We start from the raw sequence: 15,760 nt of genomic DNA on the forward strand, positions 1-15,760 counted from the left end.
TTAAAGAGCAAACTGGATCAAAATATAACTAGATAATCTTTCACCATCTTTCGCTGACTTCAGGGCACGCCTTCATCGATAAGAATGCATCCCATTTTAAGTAATGAATATTATACGGCCAGCAAAAGTAAGTAGAGCGTGCCCTTCTAAGTTTTTGAATGCAATACACCAAGGCCAAATGTAACCGAAATAAATACCTAAACATGAAATTAGTTCACATTTCACCCAATGATATCTGCGCACGAGATGCTATCTAATGTAAAGGTAAACGAAGTCGCCTGGGGAACGCAAAAATGCCATTTAACAATTACATACTTTCTAATACTGAAAACGTGGATAAAAAATATCGAGGAAAGGCAAAATATTCACTGATTCTGAGTGCCTACTCATGAGAATTCCTCCAATGTTTAAGCGAAGGAGCAGAGATTATAACGGCATTTGGGAGCCCCCGACGGAAAATTGGAGAATCGTGGTATCGATATCATAACCCAAAATAACACATCGGTCAGTGGCTACTATAAAAAACAATTTCCGCTTGCTTTCGGGGTATTCATCGTTAACATAAAAAATAAAACCATATTATCAATAATTTTCCAAGTCAAGCATCAATTTGAACATACCTCCCATGTGTAATAAGAAAAACGCAATAAAATTAAATATTAAGTTTGCATAAGTGAAAGTAAGGCTGGGATTTATTTACAACGCTCTTGTCACAACATTCACAAGGAGAAACAAATGCAAGTCAATCTGAACTAATATTACGGCGATTTCTAATGTATATTAGTTTGGTGTCCGTTGATGTACAGAAATTATTTTTTGTAATCGTTCCTTTACTTTTCATGGCAGAATTACTTTCACATTTGCACGTGAAATCATGTATACCCACAAAGTGAAAATGGAATGGTTCTGCAAGTTGGGCAACACCAGCCCACATCAACTATTAACAGTATTACACAATGCTGGTTACAACTGTTGAATAATATTTTGAAAGTTAATTGAACAATAAAGGGCAATACTACGTTAACGATACTCGATAGGAGACTACAAATGAGACTATGGGTTCCATGTGCAAGAAAGACCTTCAGAGAACCTGCGTAAACAAAGCGCACGTAAGTAAATTTTAGTTAATCGTTACGTAAGCAGGGATAAATTCAAGAGGCAATACCTATCTTTCACAAAATAAAACTACGGAGAATATTAAACCCCAATCTACTAAGTGTTTCATTCGTAGTGAAAGAAAAATAATTCCTGAGGAAAGTTTTTGCGTCACCTAATGAAGCATTTAGGGTTTGTAAAATGACCAAAGAGAGTAGGTAGCAACAAAGTTATCCTAACTTCCTAGAAGGAAAAATTAACAAAAATTCCAAATTCAACACTTATGGCGCGACGTACTTTCACAAGTAAAACGTAAATTATCATTTTGATCTTCTACTAAACGGAAGTGCAATTGCAAATAAATTGACAAGACAATCGTGTGGTTTCAAGTATTGTACCGTAACCAAACACTTTGGACTACTTTGATCAGAAGACTGAATTTTAAACGTAGTTAAATAGATAAAAAACTACCTCTCACTCTGCTGTTCCGCCACAAAGGACTCCAATCTCATAATGACAACATCAGGAACAAAGGAGACCTTCAAATTCCGGCCATCTTGAAATGGTGACGAGCGTTTTATATGTACCTGTCCAACACAATTCACCAACACCGAGCGTCACACAAAACACACACACGAAAAACCATTCACACCACTTTTCACGATCACCCCAATAACACGATCAATGTTCAATGTGGGTAAACTCAATTTACCCACTTATGCCTGACGTTTCCACCCAGACACCCACCACTACGTGCCACACTCCTCACCATATGTACTTGGCCGCTGGGACGACTTGTGGGCCGAAGGGAGCACGAACTCAGTTGGATTCCAACTCTCTTTGAACATCGAATAATAAATAATTTTTTTAACCACCCTGATATTATCTCTAGCACGTGAATGATATGAATAATTTATTTAGCGAACTATTGCAATATTATCAGAGCATGCATCATGACCAGGAAAGTTATCAATGCATTTCATTTCCGACAAACCCCATGCGTTTCGACTACTGCTTTCGCGCCATCTGTTACCTTAATTATTAATGACTGTCATTAATACCTTATATGATGTAAAGATAGTGTCGAAGGCTAAAGTACGAAATGTAGATGTCTTCATATAATGGTTTAAATCCTAGACTACTTATAAACATAGCTAATGTATGCGAAAATATTGGGAATTCAAAGCCCATTTGAATTGAATGTTGGTCACAATGAGAAAAATTAGCACATAACTAACATTCCTGCGAAGGGAATATAAGGCTGAACGAATTCATAGCAACTTTCCTATGCAGATTTACAGAGGCCTAGGGTTCATAATTTAGCGATAACGGCGACATAATAACATGTTGAGGAAAGAATAGCTTTTCGTGTTGGTATTTTAAGCAATTGGCCCGAATACGAATACCGATATTAACGAAAAACGTAAGTTTGCCACCCAATCTTTTTGACAAGTTAGTCCCAAGTATTGGTTTGCGTGGTAGCCGAGAAAGCGTAGCGCCAAGGCTACTGACAGGTGGTGAATGGTTTGATGTCGGGTGGACATCAAACCATTCACCACCTGTCAGTGTCATGGGTGACGCACAGCTTTCCTCAAGCTGCGTAAGATTTTGAGGTACTAGATTTTCCTGGGAAACTACTGGTGCCACTGGAGAGGGAACTGACCCCCTCTTTATCCTGTCAGCGTGTGATTTTAACGCTTCCTGAAGGCTTTCCTCCGTGTGTTCTACTCTCCTCTTAGTGCCAAGATCATTCGAAAAGGAAACGTGGATACATGCTTCATTCTAATCACTCTTTGGAAAACGGCTTCCTTCCACGGCTTGGATTGTATCTAGGGCTTACCCGTGCCCCCATAGGCGTGAAAGATCCCCCCCGTTGACACCCTTTGGGAAATGCACCGCCGTTAGTACAATGCGATACCTTAAATACCTATTTAAGCAAATATTTCATCATTACGGTTTCGTTAAAATTGTACGAATGACTGCATGGTTAATTAAGTGATTTATTTAGAGACACAAAGAAAGGCCACTCACAAATTGTGAGTGTCCTTTCTTTGTGTCTCTATATTCTAAAAATCTACATCTGTGTTTTTATATATTTGTGTGTCGCCGAAGAGCGTTCCATTTCGAAGATATTTTATATATATATAAGTGTTTTTATGTCCTTGGAGCGCTGATATAGTATCATACTCCAATTTTCGTAATCTTAATTTACTCGTTAATGGCATTTTTTTTCTCCCTGGTAATAAGCAAAAAAACTCCTTAGTTATGGAGCCAGGGAGCCTTTTGCAAACTCTTAGGCAGTTCTGCTGGGATATTACCTACTTCCACAGATTCATTTCATTTCCTTTATTGCTTTCCCTATCTAGCTAGCCATCAACAGGCCAGAAACGAAACAGCAGTCGAAAGCCGAACAATGATAGATAGATAGATAGTTTTATTCGCCATAGAACAATACATAATTGTATGGGCTTCGTCAAAAATGCAATTACATCAATTGTATACAGGTTCTTAGGAATAATAATGTACATGACATATATGAGTATTAAGGATTTAAAAAAGTTGAATTTCCTACATTGGCTCTTTCTGTGTACTCTTGGACGCTATAAAAAACATTATTTAAAAAGAAATGTTTTAACATTTTTTTGAATTTATTTTCTTGGGGGAGTATTCGTTTTAACTCTTCAGGAAGCCGATTAAACAGTAGTCTTCCTGAAACTTCTGGGGCTTTTTTTGGTACTGCTACTCTGCAATGGCCATTATGAAGACTTTCCTTGCCCCTGGTGTCGTACTTGTGAACGTCCCTATTTCTGATCAGTGAAGGTGTTTTCGTGCAGGCATACAATATCACATTATACATATATATATACTGGGAATGGTCATGATTTTGTGACATTTGAAATACTCCCTGCAGGATTTTCTTGCATTTAGTTTAAATATAACCCTTAACGCACGTTTTTGAAGTGTGAGTATTCTATTGATGTTTCCATGTGCTGAACTCCCCCAGCAGACAATGCCATATCGAGCTATGGACTCGAATATACCATGATATACTGGGATTAATACTTCTGTATTACAATAGTTGGCAAGATTTTTTAAAAGGAATAGGGCTGAACATAATTTTTTACTACATTTTTCCATTTGAAACCTCCAGCTTAACTTGTTGTCTATTTCTAAACCCAATAAAGTGGTATGTTCTAACTCGGAGATCAATTGGTTTTCTATTTCTACAGAAATATTTGACTGAAGGTCTCTATTACTAAATACCAAGTAAACTGTTTTTCTTGCATTTAGTTGTAAATTATTTACATGCAGCCATTGAGCGACTGAATTCGCCATAGCATACATGTCTATTTCTAATTGAGATGATTTAGTATGACCTGCTATTAGACTTATGTCATCTGCATAGAGCACCACGTTATTATTCTCTGGAGAGATTATAGCTTTTTCAATGTCGTTCACTTACACCAGGAAAAGTAAAGGCCCTAATACAGAATCTTGTGGAACACCATATTTAATAGTTTTCATTTTTGATTTGTAGGTAGCACCATTTTTTCCAACAATTTCTACATACTGTTTCCTATTTTCCAAAAAAGATGTAAGCCAATGATGAGCTACTCCCCTGATACCATAATGTTCTAGTTTAGTTAAAAGAATGCTAGATTTTACAGAATCAAAGGCTTTTGATAGATCCATGTTAACCCCTATAACATGCTTTTTATCACTTAAAGCTTGGGCAATTTTAGTGACATAATCACTGCATGCAGTTTCTACACTTTTATTTTTTGTGAAGCCATGCTGTGACTGAGAAAGAACTTTATATTTTATGAGGAATTTTTATTGTCTTTCTTCCATCAATTTTTCAAGTATTTTTGAAATACATGAAATTAGTGAGATTGGCCTGTAATTATTCAGTTGGTCTTTGGCTCCCTTTTTGTGTAGTGGAATAACTTTGGTTATTTTTAATTCTTCAGGAAATTGCCCAGTTAGAAACGATTCATTGGCTATATTGGTAATAGGTAAAGTGAAGGATTCTTGACAAAGTTTTATTAGATAATTTGATATGCCATCATGCCCACTGGATTTTTTGTTTTTTAGTTTCTTGATTACATTTCTGACTTCATTTTCTGTGGTGGGATTTAAGTAAATTGATTCACTAATGTACATTAATTTTTCTATGCTATCATTTAGAATGTTTTTCTGCGCTGTTGTTTCGCCAATGATATCTATGAAGAAATTATTGAATTCATTTGCCACATTTTGAGGATCTCTAATTTCTTTTCCATCAATTGTTATTGAGAAGCATTTATTTTTCGCGGGCTCTGATATTTTACCGGAATTTTCATTATTTACTACAGATCACAACACTTTTGTTTGATTGGTAGAATTCGAAATAATTTGTTGGACATGGTCATTTTTTGCTTTCCTAAGCAGCATCCTGTACTCGGACTTCATTTTATTTCTTAAGGGTACCAGACTGGCATCCACTTTACTAGCCTTAGTTAAGTAGTTAAGCCTATTTCTAGCAGTCAGAACCTCATTTGTTATCCAGTTATATCCTTTATTTGCAGATTTATTTTTTATGGCTAGCTTTTTCAATGGGAAACAAATATCCCAGTAGTACTCAATAATTGATTGAAATTCTTTGAACTTGTTTGTAACTAGAGTTGCATTTAGTACTGCTGCCCAGTCAACACTCTTCAACTCCCATTTAAATAGATTCATATTTTCCTGTGAGTATATACGTGTGTACACTGTATCTGTGTTTCTGTCACTTCTATCTGTTAGAGTGTGTGCGTTAAATTCAATAATTTGTGCATGATGGTCTGAGATAGTAGTTTCCAAAACTAGAGATTTGAAGTTATGCTCTGGTAGATTTGTAGCTATGTTGTCAATAACAGTTTCTGAGTGAGATGACTCTCTGGTTGGGGTAAAAATAGTTAGCTGAACACTGTAGCAGAGAAGTATTTCTTTTAGCTTTTGAGTAGAGCTGTTATCTTTTGAGACATCTATATTCAGGTCCCCAGCAATGATAATTTTATTGTTTTTCTTGGCAACTTTCTCAAGTATTTTATCCATTTTTTTGAGGAATTCATCGACTGGTGAACTTGGAGATCTGTACAGACCAATAAAAAAATAAGTTTCATTTGTCTTGGGCCATTTGCACAAGGTTATTTCAAATCCCTTTTCTTTGCCGATTCTATTTTTTAAGTTTTTATAGGCTCTGGTTACTGATTCAAGACAAGTTTTGGCGAAAAATGCAACACCGCCACCTTTGTTTCTTTCCCTACAGAAATGATCGACAAGAAAATAATCCCTAAGCTTTAGACTTTTCATTTCATTATCTTTTAGGCCGTGCTCCGTTATACAAAGAAAATCCGGCCTCTCTTCCTGCAATAGGATCTCAATTTCCAGCTTTTTATTTGCTATGTATTGAATGTTTTGATGTAGAAGCTTTACAGAGCAATTTTTTGTGCAATCAACTATATTTTTTGTATTTTGATTGGGGGTACTGATTATATTGACACAGGCTACCTCCGTTTTCCGTTTCCCTTGTATGCACAAATATTTGCTACATTTTCAATTGCCTTACCTAACAGATATGCCCCTTTGCGATTTAAATGCAAGCCATCGTGAGCTAAGCAGTGATCATTTATACGTTTGTTTACGCCACAGAATACAACCTTAAGAGCACCACAAGCCCATCTAAGATTATCATTTACGTTTTGGATATAACTAAGGTCTTGAAGAAAATGCTAATTGTTGATGTAGGTGCTACATCAGACATGTTCACACCTTTATCTCAATTTTCAATGATTTTACTTTTCATTTCTATTGTTATCTACATTCTCTTATGGCTTTCTTTTAACATATTTTCCTTTGGGGTCATTTTTAAAACTATGCACAAAAATAACTAATAATATGTTTGAACACAAGTTTGGAAAAATGTGTGATTACTAGCGATGCTAAGATGCTAGAGGAACAGCACGCAATGAATCCAGGAATTCTCCTCTCCTCGTCACTCGTAATGCAAAAAGTCACTCATTCAGTGAGTTGTTTTCGGGACCGATATTTGTGCTCGTTATGCAAATTACTCACTGTGCAAGGCACTCATTAAGCAAGTTTCCACAGCTAAGGATTTAGAATTTGATGAAAAAATAAGGATTCGATAACATATAATTATGGTTTGGTATTCAGATTCAAACAAAATTAGTTAGACTCATCACTACATATGATACAATTTTTCCATAACTAAGATGACTTATTACATGATTTTCATCACTTAATATTCCATTTAATTTTTCATCTATAGGGTAAATATCCTGATTCACACACTCACATCCAATACATTTCACAAGATTTTAACATGAAAAAAGGCTGAGTTTTCAGATTCTGGATGGAAATGAGAAATCTTTTACCCTTCCTAATAAGCACAGTTTGCGAGGGACAGCTGGGCATACAAATTACAACTGTTAACCAATAATTATGTAATTCAGGAAATTAAAGTTGAAAAACTCAAATCAGTGTGTTTCCTTTCCATCAAATTCCCTCTTAAATCATCCTGAAGTTGGTCAAGTCTTAAAATTGGGGTCAGAAGTGGACTTCAGCAAATTGCTTGCATGTGGAGTGAGGGGTAGTGAAAGGTACTCATGGACACAGTGACTGTATGTGGGAAGAGTGCAGGGGGATCGGAGGAGATTCTATGCCAGCAATGAGATGGACCTCAACGTAAGGGAGAGAGATCAGGATGTTAAATGAAGAGCACAGCATGACCGGTGGGTATATGAGAGGATGAGTGTAACAGAAAAATTTTGCAATCCTTTGTTTGGTGCAGCAGTTCTTCAGGACGCCTTGGGAATCAACTTTGGCCTTCCTTGTAAGGTAAAGGTAACCCTGACACGGGGGCCTCTCTGATGCCCAATGATTAAACATGACAACCTTGTATCTGAATGGAGAAACATCAGTTTTCCAAGAGCAAGGAAGAGTGACATGAAACTGCAGTGCTTGTGGCTGTTATGCATCAACCTCTCCAGCAAATGCCTACGATGAAGAAGAGCATTTCATGCTACTCCACAAGGCAGAGTCCAGGAGGACACGGGGGAATTGGTCGATGGAGTGCACCGTGAACCACTACATGATTGTACAAAGGCAGAGGAGTCCAAGACTAGACCACCACCATTCAACTTGGGGCAATCCAGGGCTCTTAGATTTGTTTTCCTCACGGCTATAGGTAAATACAATTTCACCTCACCTCTGAGCAATCAAAGATATCAACATGGCCATTTTTCTCTTTTGTCTTACTGCTTCATTCAGGCTTCTACTGCCCTTCCTCGTTTTTTTTTTCTTTTTAGCGTGTACCACCTGAGTTTTGCCAGGTCTTGGCATCACCTGAAGATGTCAAGATGTGCTTTTCCTGAGATGATGTGATATTATGTCGCAACATGATAAACTCTGGGTCATACATATGATCAAATTTTGCAGAATACAAAGTTCTACATTTTATTTCAATTTATCAATTTAATATTAAATAAGGTCACACTCACAAGAGGTCTAATGAAAAATGGCCAAATAAGTTTATTCTTAGAAAATAATTCCACAAATCTAGTACACCAAGATGAATAACCTGGCAAAATATGCTAACTATGGCTGCATTTTAAATGATGGAAGGAAGCATAGAATAGATTTTTAACTTGTAAAACAATAGGCATACAATTGTATGAGTATCCATGTACATACATGTATATTGTAGAATTCCCTATGTCTATAAAAAAATAGAAAGAAATATTTTGAAACTATCATGTATCCTGAATTCCTATTTCAACTTCATATGCCTGAAAATTTTTTCGCCACTTCCCTTTAACCACATATTTTAAGCAATCGGCAGATTTTTCAATTTTTTGTAACTTATTCATAAAAAATAAAGGTCTCGACTTCTTTACACTCCCCATCCAACCTTAATTCTTTTTCATTTTCCTTTGTATCTCCCTAAAATAATGGATAAATATTGTCCATAGGTCACACCCTAAAAAAAGCAAAAAATAATTTTCTAAAGAGTGAAATCAAAGAATATTGCTGGTGAATATGCCTTTGAGCCCCATGGGAGTAAGAAACTGGGAAACATTAAGCAACATTCAATTTAATTTTTAAACGGAACATACAATAGCCTCTAATAATATGCAGAAATCACATACACTTAAAAAGCAAAGGCATATATTTCATAAAAATTAGCCCCTTGCTGTTAGGAAAATGGTTAAACATAAATACACTGCAAATGTGAGAACTAGAACAGGATATTAGTCATGAATGCTCCCAATTCTAGGTGGTTAGTAAGACTGGTGGATGTGAAGATAAAAGCCTTCCAATGAAATGAGAAGTGCTGCTTTATAAAGCATACTGAGAACCAATGAATTAAATCAACAAATTATACCTGCGATAAGCTTCGTCCTGTGACTCAATGGTCAGGACAGAGGGGCAGTTGGAACTGATGGTACAAGACACACCCATCTCAGATCCATGGCACGCACAGCAGTTTTTATCTTTACAGCTACAAAAAATAATTCGACTACTCAGTATGAAAAAGTAAGACTCACTTTGTAAAAAACCAAGAGACCCTTCAGCTAGGTTCTAAATGAATGCAATCATTTATTCAATGACCAGAACCTACAGGGTAAACTTAGAGAAAAAAAGCAACTTGAAACTTTATGCTAAAACTCTAAGAACTGAGAAGAGCTGTAAAAAACTTGAATTTGGAGAAGAAAAGGTACATCAGCACAAAAAAACCTCATTATTTCAAAATCAAGGGACCACAAATTTGGACTTTGAACTATCCAGGATCTAAATAAATGCACACAATGCAAGCACATTTGTCAATTATCTTGAAATAAAATATGAAAAGTCTAACAGAAGGCATGAATTGGTGAAATTTGACATGCATTCATTCTCTGCCCTGCCCCAAGGATACACAGCAATTGACATTTACAGAGCAGAAATTGAAACATCATCTATCTCCCAACTGTTTTTCTCCAGTACCTAGAATGCGCCCCACTTTGGACGGCTATTCTCCAGACCATTTCTAGAGGTTGAATGGATAATTCTCTTCCTTGGGTGTATCCTCTCACATCCTCTTCTATTATCACTTACAGATGAGAGCCCCCATTTATTCAGCTCTGTACTAGTGATTCCATATTTGAGCATTAAATCATGCCACAGTACTTATTGTGCTCTCTGGGATAAGCTCAGGACATTCATTGGTTCCACTGTTTGGAAGACATACTTTCTATAATTCATTTATAAGATATGCCACAAGAGAAAAGTAGGAATCTTACTTCTGACATAGGGATTATGCTCTTCCTTATTTATCATGGGCAATGTTTAAGCTGACAAAACTTAAATAGATTTTTAACAAATGGCGTGGCGTGGACTTTGTCATTTGAAGCACTTTTTCTCCCTGGTAATAAGCAAAAAAACTCCTTAGTTATGGAGCCAGGGAGCCTTTTGCAAACTCTTAGGCAGTTCTGCTGGGATATTACCTACTTCCACAGATTCATTTCATTTCCTTTGATGCTTTCCCTATCTAGCTAGCCATCAACAGGCCAGAAACGAAACAGCAGTCGAAAGCCGAACAATCACAGGCGAATATTACTCTAACCTTATTGACCATCTGGATGCCAAAATTTGCAAGATACCACGCTTGAAGAAGAAGAAAATCATCTTTCACCTGGTCAACCCACCTGCTCACCTAAGTGCGTTGGCAATGAGAAAACTATGAGACTACTGGGGTACGATTTCTTTTGCCATCCCCCTATTCTCCTGATATATGTAGCACCCTCAGACTTCCATCTGTTCCCAAACTTGAAGATATTTGTTCCAGGGAAGTGATTCACATCCAATGAAGAAGTTAAGAGGGTGGTAGATGGATATTTTCAAAGCCTTCCAGACTCTCCCTTCAGGGAAGGAATACTTAAGTTGGAGAAACGTTGGACCAAGTGTGTTGAAGTTAAGGGAGCTATGTAGAAAAATAAAATCATTTTTTAACTGAAAATCTCAGTCTTTCATTGTTGGGCAAATGAAATCTGCAAATTAATCATGCTTCTCCTAAATCTGCGTTTAACAATTATATAAGTTATCTCTCTTAGTTACTCTGCATTTTCCACAGATACCTCCTAATTGTGGTAGTTATTATTACACTGTCTCCTCCAGAGCTCCATTACTTTCTCCCCATGGTTATTTATTGCTATAAAACTATAGTCCCTACCTAACTACCTTCTCTCTTTGCAAACCCTTGTGTTCCAATCACCATCGTAAATTTCCCTCCATGAGCATGCATGATTACATAACCTAAGTGAATGTAAACCCTGCCTACAGCTTCCTCCCAATGACTGCCAGGTGGCATCTAGCCCTCAACAATGACCTAGTTTTCAAGTTTGATCAGGCCTTATGTCTACTAATATCATTCTATCACTCACCTGCTCTAAGTATACTATGCTTCTTCCTACCATTTTGTTCAATACTACTGCCTTCCCTTGCTGGCTCTCTTGCCATCAGCTATACACTACTGACTGTACAAAACAAAGTTACTTTTTGAAGAGACTAAACATAGTTTCATTTTGTGAGAAATGGAGGACAAGGATGGATAGCCTCTTAAAATTTCCACATGAAACTTTGATAAATTAAAGTACTCCAATTCTTAAAAAAATTGTAACCTGGGGACGGATTTTGAAATAAATGATATTTTTAAGATCCATAAGACCATATCATAGTTTCAAATTGCAATGCAGATATATTTTGATTAATTCAAACTAAAATCTGTCAAGTCTTACAGTTTTCTATGGACTTCTATCATATTTGAATAAAGCAGGTATGAAATAATGAGGTTTTACAATTTGTACTACAACCTTAGCAAATAAAGAAAAACATTACTTTCAAATTGCAACAAATTCAAGTCCAATATTTCATGCTACGTATAATTCTAATCTCAACAGGCTGCCAGAACTTTAGGCGTAATAACTTTCATGTTGGAATCCGTTTCCCTTTGAAACCATGACTCACCACTTTCCCGGAGATTCATCCTCGCTGTCTGATATCGTGATGACAGACACTGCAGGGGAAGGTGTGTCGTGAATAGTTATTGTCTGCTGGCGGGAGACAATTGAATGGTGCTCCTGCTTGGGGTTCAGGGCTGTATCAGCTGCCACTGGCAAGGAGGAGTTCTGCTGATGATGCCAGTGACCGTGGGGCGGAGGGGAATTTCGATGACGAGGATACATCGTTGGCTCTGCAATTAACAAACCAGAATGAACATACCCGCATACAGGACTACCCCTTAACTATAAGAAGAAACGTTGGACCAAGTGTGTTGAAGTCGAGGGAGATTATGTAGGGAGGAAGAAACTGTTTTGTTTACAGCTATAAGAGCACTAAGAAAAGAAATAAGGAGAATGAGGGAAAAATGTAAGCCTTTACCAAAAACCCAAGGTGAGCTTGAGCTTCATATCTTTTCCCTCTTACTCCTTAACATTTCATGCATGAAGATTTTGTGTACATCCAAATGTTTACCTAAGTTGTTTTTTTGTACACATCATGCTGTCAAATATTTATGATGAAAAATCAAATAGCACAAGGCATTCACATACTACTGAGCTTCAATTTGTTCAGTCCATTTCCTTTACTCTTGCATAATAAACATTGCAAAAAAGTTATCATTCAAAACACTTCCCTCATGTCCACAGAAATACACCACAAAATCATATATACGAGGGTCATCCGGAAAGTAGTACCCGTTCGTGAAATAAAGACACAAAAGTAAATATTAACAAACATAAAAAATTTTATTTGAAAGAGGATACTTTAAACTACTTCTCAACATAATCTCCAAGCAAATTAAGGCATTTGTCATAACGTGTGACAAGTTTCTGTATTCCTGCTGCATAGTCCTTCGCCGCCAGCTCATTGAGATACGCGAGGGACCCATCTTGCACAAATTTTTGCATAATGCAGATGGTGTTTAACAATTTCATGAACAATTGTTCGAGAAACATTGGGAAATGCTCACAGATGTCATCAATTGTGACGCGCCGATCGTTCCTCACGAATTCGTCAACTGAGCTCACCAGTTGGTCTGTAATGACAGACGGTCTCCCCGAACGCTCATCGTCGTGTGTGTTCCCCCCCCCATGTTGAAGTTGCGACACCACCGCCGAACAGACGACTCGTCCATTACATTGTCTCCATACACCTCCTTTAATTGGCGATGAATATCACATGGGCGAACGTTTCTTGCATTGAGGAATTTAATCACTGCCCTCACTTCACAACTGGCGGCGTTCTCAATTTTTTTAAACATTGTAAACAATCACAGAAACAACACAGGCAATGCTAGCGTCACGCAACTTGGCTCAGAGAAGGCAGACAAGCCACTGAAGCTATCTGACCTCGTCCAGCGGCTACTCGCGTCGTCAGCACTTCATGCGGCACGAACGGGTACTACTTTCCGGATGACCCTCGTATTTATGAGAAAAATGAAGAGAAGTATTTTTTGACATAATGCGTAGTGGTGCCCAGTTTCTTTGGGAACATGAAAATATTTTCATCTCTCAAGGGGTTCTCAATTAAAGCATTGTTCCCGATGAACCTTACCAAGTGGAAGATATGAAAGGAAATTAATCAGAAGCATTGCCAGGAGAGCACCTGCTCATTCAGCGTTTTCATCTTTTTTATTGCATAGCATAAATCTTATTATTTGCTCAAATTTTCCGCATACCAGGCGCGCTAGTTTGCGCATACCAGGAGGGTTACTATTTATATTTTCAGCCTAATAATGAAAATACAATAATTTTTTGTTAAAAAAGGCTTTATTGTCTTTCGAAGCATTCTCCATGATAATTAATACACTTTAGCACGCGCTCGAAACAATTTTCATAGCAATTTTTCCACTCCGATTACCTCCAAAACATGATTTTTGAATGCATCAGCGGCTTCTTAAGGCGCCGAAAAACGTTGTCCACGCAATATTTTTTTAACAAATAGGATTAAAAAGAAGTCATTTGGCACCAAATCAGGCTGTACAGAGGATGACCCATCAACTCGAAGTTTTGGCCAGTCAAATAGGTGGTTGTTTCAGCTGATCTGTGAGAGTTCGCATTTTTATGATGTAGAATGAAACTTCGTTACCGCTTCTTTTTCCGTATTTCACCAAACACTTCTGGCAGACAAGGCAAGAGGCTCCTGTACCATTCAGAACTCAAGGTTTTACGTTTCTCTAACGGTACGGGTGCCAAATGACCTGTTATTCGGAAGAAACAGGCGATCATTTACTAAGATGCGCTTCGTGCAAGGATCATTTTTGTCGGATTTGTCTTGTCTGGGAAGATCCATACAGTGGATTGCTGTTTTGTTCCGGGCTCACACGCATAGATTCAAGATTCGCCAGCGGTGTGGAAGCTATATTCAGCATTTGATGCACCGCGATTGTATTTGTTGAGCTTTTCTTTACACCAATTGACACGAACCTCTTTTTGAGCTTTTGTCAAATTATGCGGGATCCAAGGCGAACAATTTTTTTCACAGCTAAATATTCATGCAATAGCTTATTATGCTCGTCATACCAATTCCCAAGGATGTCTATAAGTCAAGATAAGTCACATGACGATCTTCCGTTACTAGTTCTTGCACAGCATCAATGTTTTCTGTACAAAAACTGATTTTGGATGGCCTTCACAACCTTCGTCGCTGAGCTAATGGCGACCATGATGGGACAGTGGCAAAGGATGGGGTTCCATCGAAAAAAGTGGAAGTAAGTTAGTCAATAATGATAATACTTTATTCATTTTGAAAAAATGGTACAAGTATATTGAATGTCGCCTAGAAAAATATTATTTAGCATATAAACAAGTTCTTAAATGTGATGAAGATTGTCACAAAAGAATTCATGTAATGAGTAAAGTGGGTGAGCAAGTAACCAGGGATACACCCCATTCTTGAAACCCTGGATACCGTTTGATTTCGACCAAGTAGGCAGTTATACAGTCGTATGCTCATATTATGAAATGCTTAGTAAGTTGATGACAATCTACAATAAGTGATATTCAGATTTGATTTGCCTCTTGTAGAGTAGTTTTGGATATTAGTTCTTAATTTTTAAGTTACTAGATTAACTTTCACATGCACCAGAACCTTAAAGGTTTATAAAATAAATTCAGTCATGATTCCATACCTAATAAAAATAGGTTTGCAGGAATCATATGGTGGTATATTAGCAAAAGAGAGCGAATAGCTCTCTTTTGAAGAGGCAAAATTTGTTTAATATGTTGGGAATGACCCCATAACTCAACACCATAATTCAAATGACATTGAAAGATGGCTTGATTAAGTTTTAAACAATATTCATTTGAAATGAGAAAGTTGAGCTTTCTTAACATATGAACAGCTTTACTCAGTTTATTACAGGTCTGACTGATGTGAGTCTCCCAGTAAAGTTTTGTATCATTATAAATTCCTAATATTTTAACAGTTTCAACATCAGTTATTTTTGATTTAAGACTGCACACAATATGCTAAGTTTTTTTAGTATTTAAATGTAAATGATTAACATCAACCATTCTATAGCCTGTCTTTGGGTAGTGCTAGATCGTACCTTTGCATCTTCTAGTTGTTGACATTTTTGCACCAA

General features: G+C 37.1%; 1 protein-coding gene across 2 annotated transcripts in view; it reads right to left on the minus strand.

Moving 5' to 3' along the window:
• The window catches only part of Hipk (Homeodomain interacting protein kinase), a 105,556-nt gene extending 103,682 nt beyond the window's left edge, over positions 1–1,874 (minus strand). For both annotated transcript variants that reach the window (XM_071586110.1, XM_071586109.1), the window contains exon 1: positions 1,567–1,874. The gene's annotated coding sequence lies outside the window, so the exon portion shown is untranslated. The remainder of the gene's footprint in view (positions 1–1,566) is intronic.
• Between the last annotated feature and the right edge of the window lie 13,886 nt (positions 1,875–15,760).

Source organism: Hetaerina americana, unplaced genomic scaffold (genome assembly GCF_022747635.1).
Source record: "Hetaerina americana unplaced genomic scaffold, ioHetAmer1.1.p SCAF_20, whole genome shotgun sequence".
NCBI classification, from domain to species: Eukaryota; Metazoa; Arthropoda; class Insecta; order Odonata; family Calopterygidae; genus Hetaerina; species Hetaerina americana.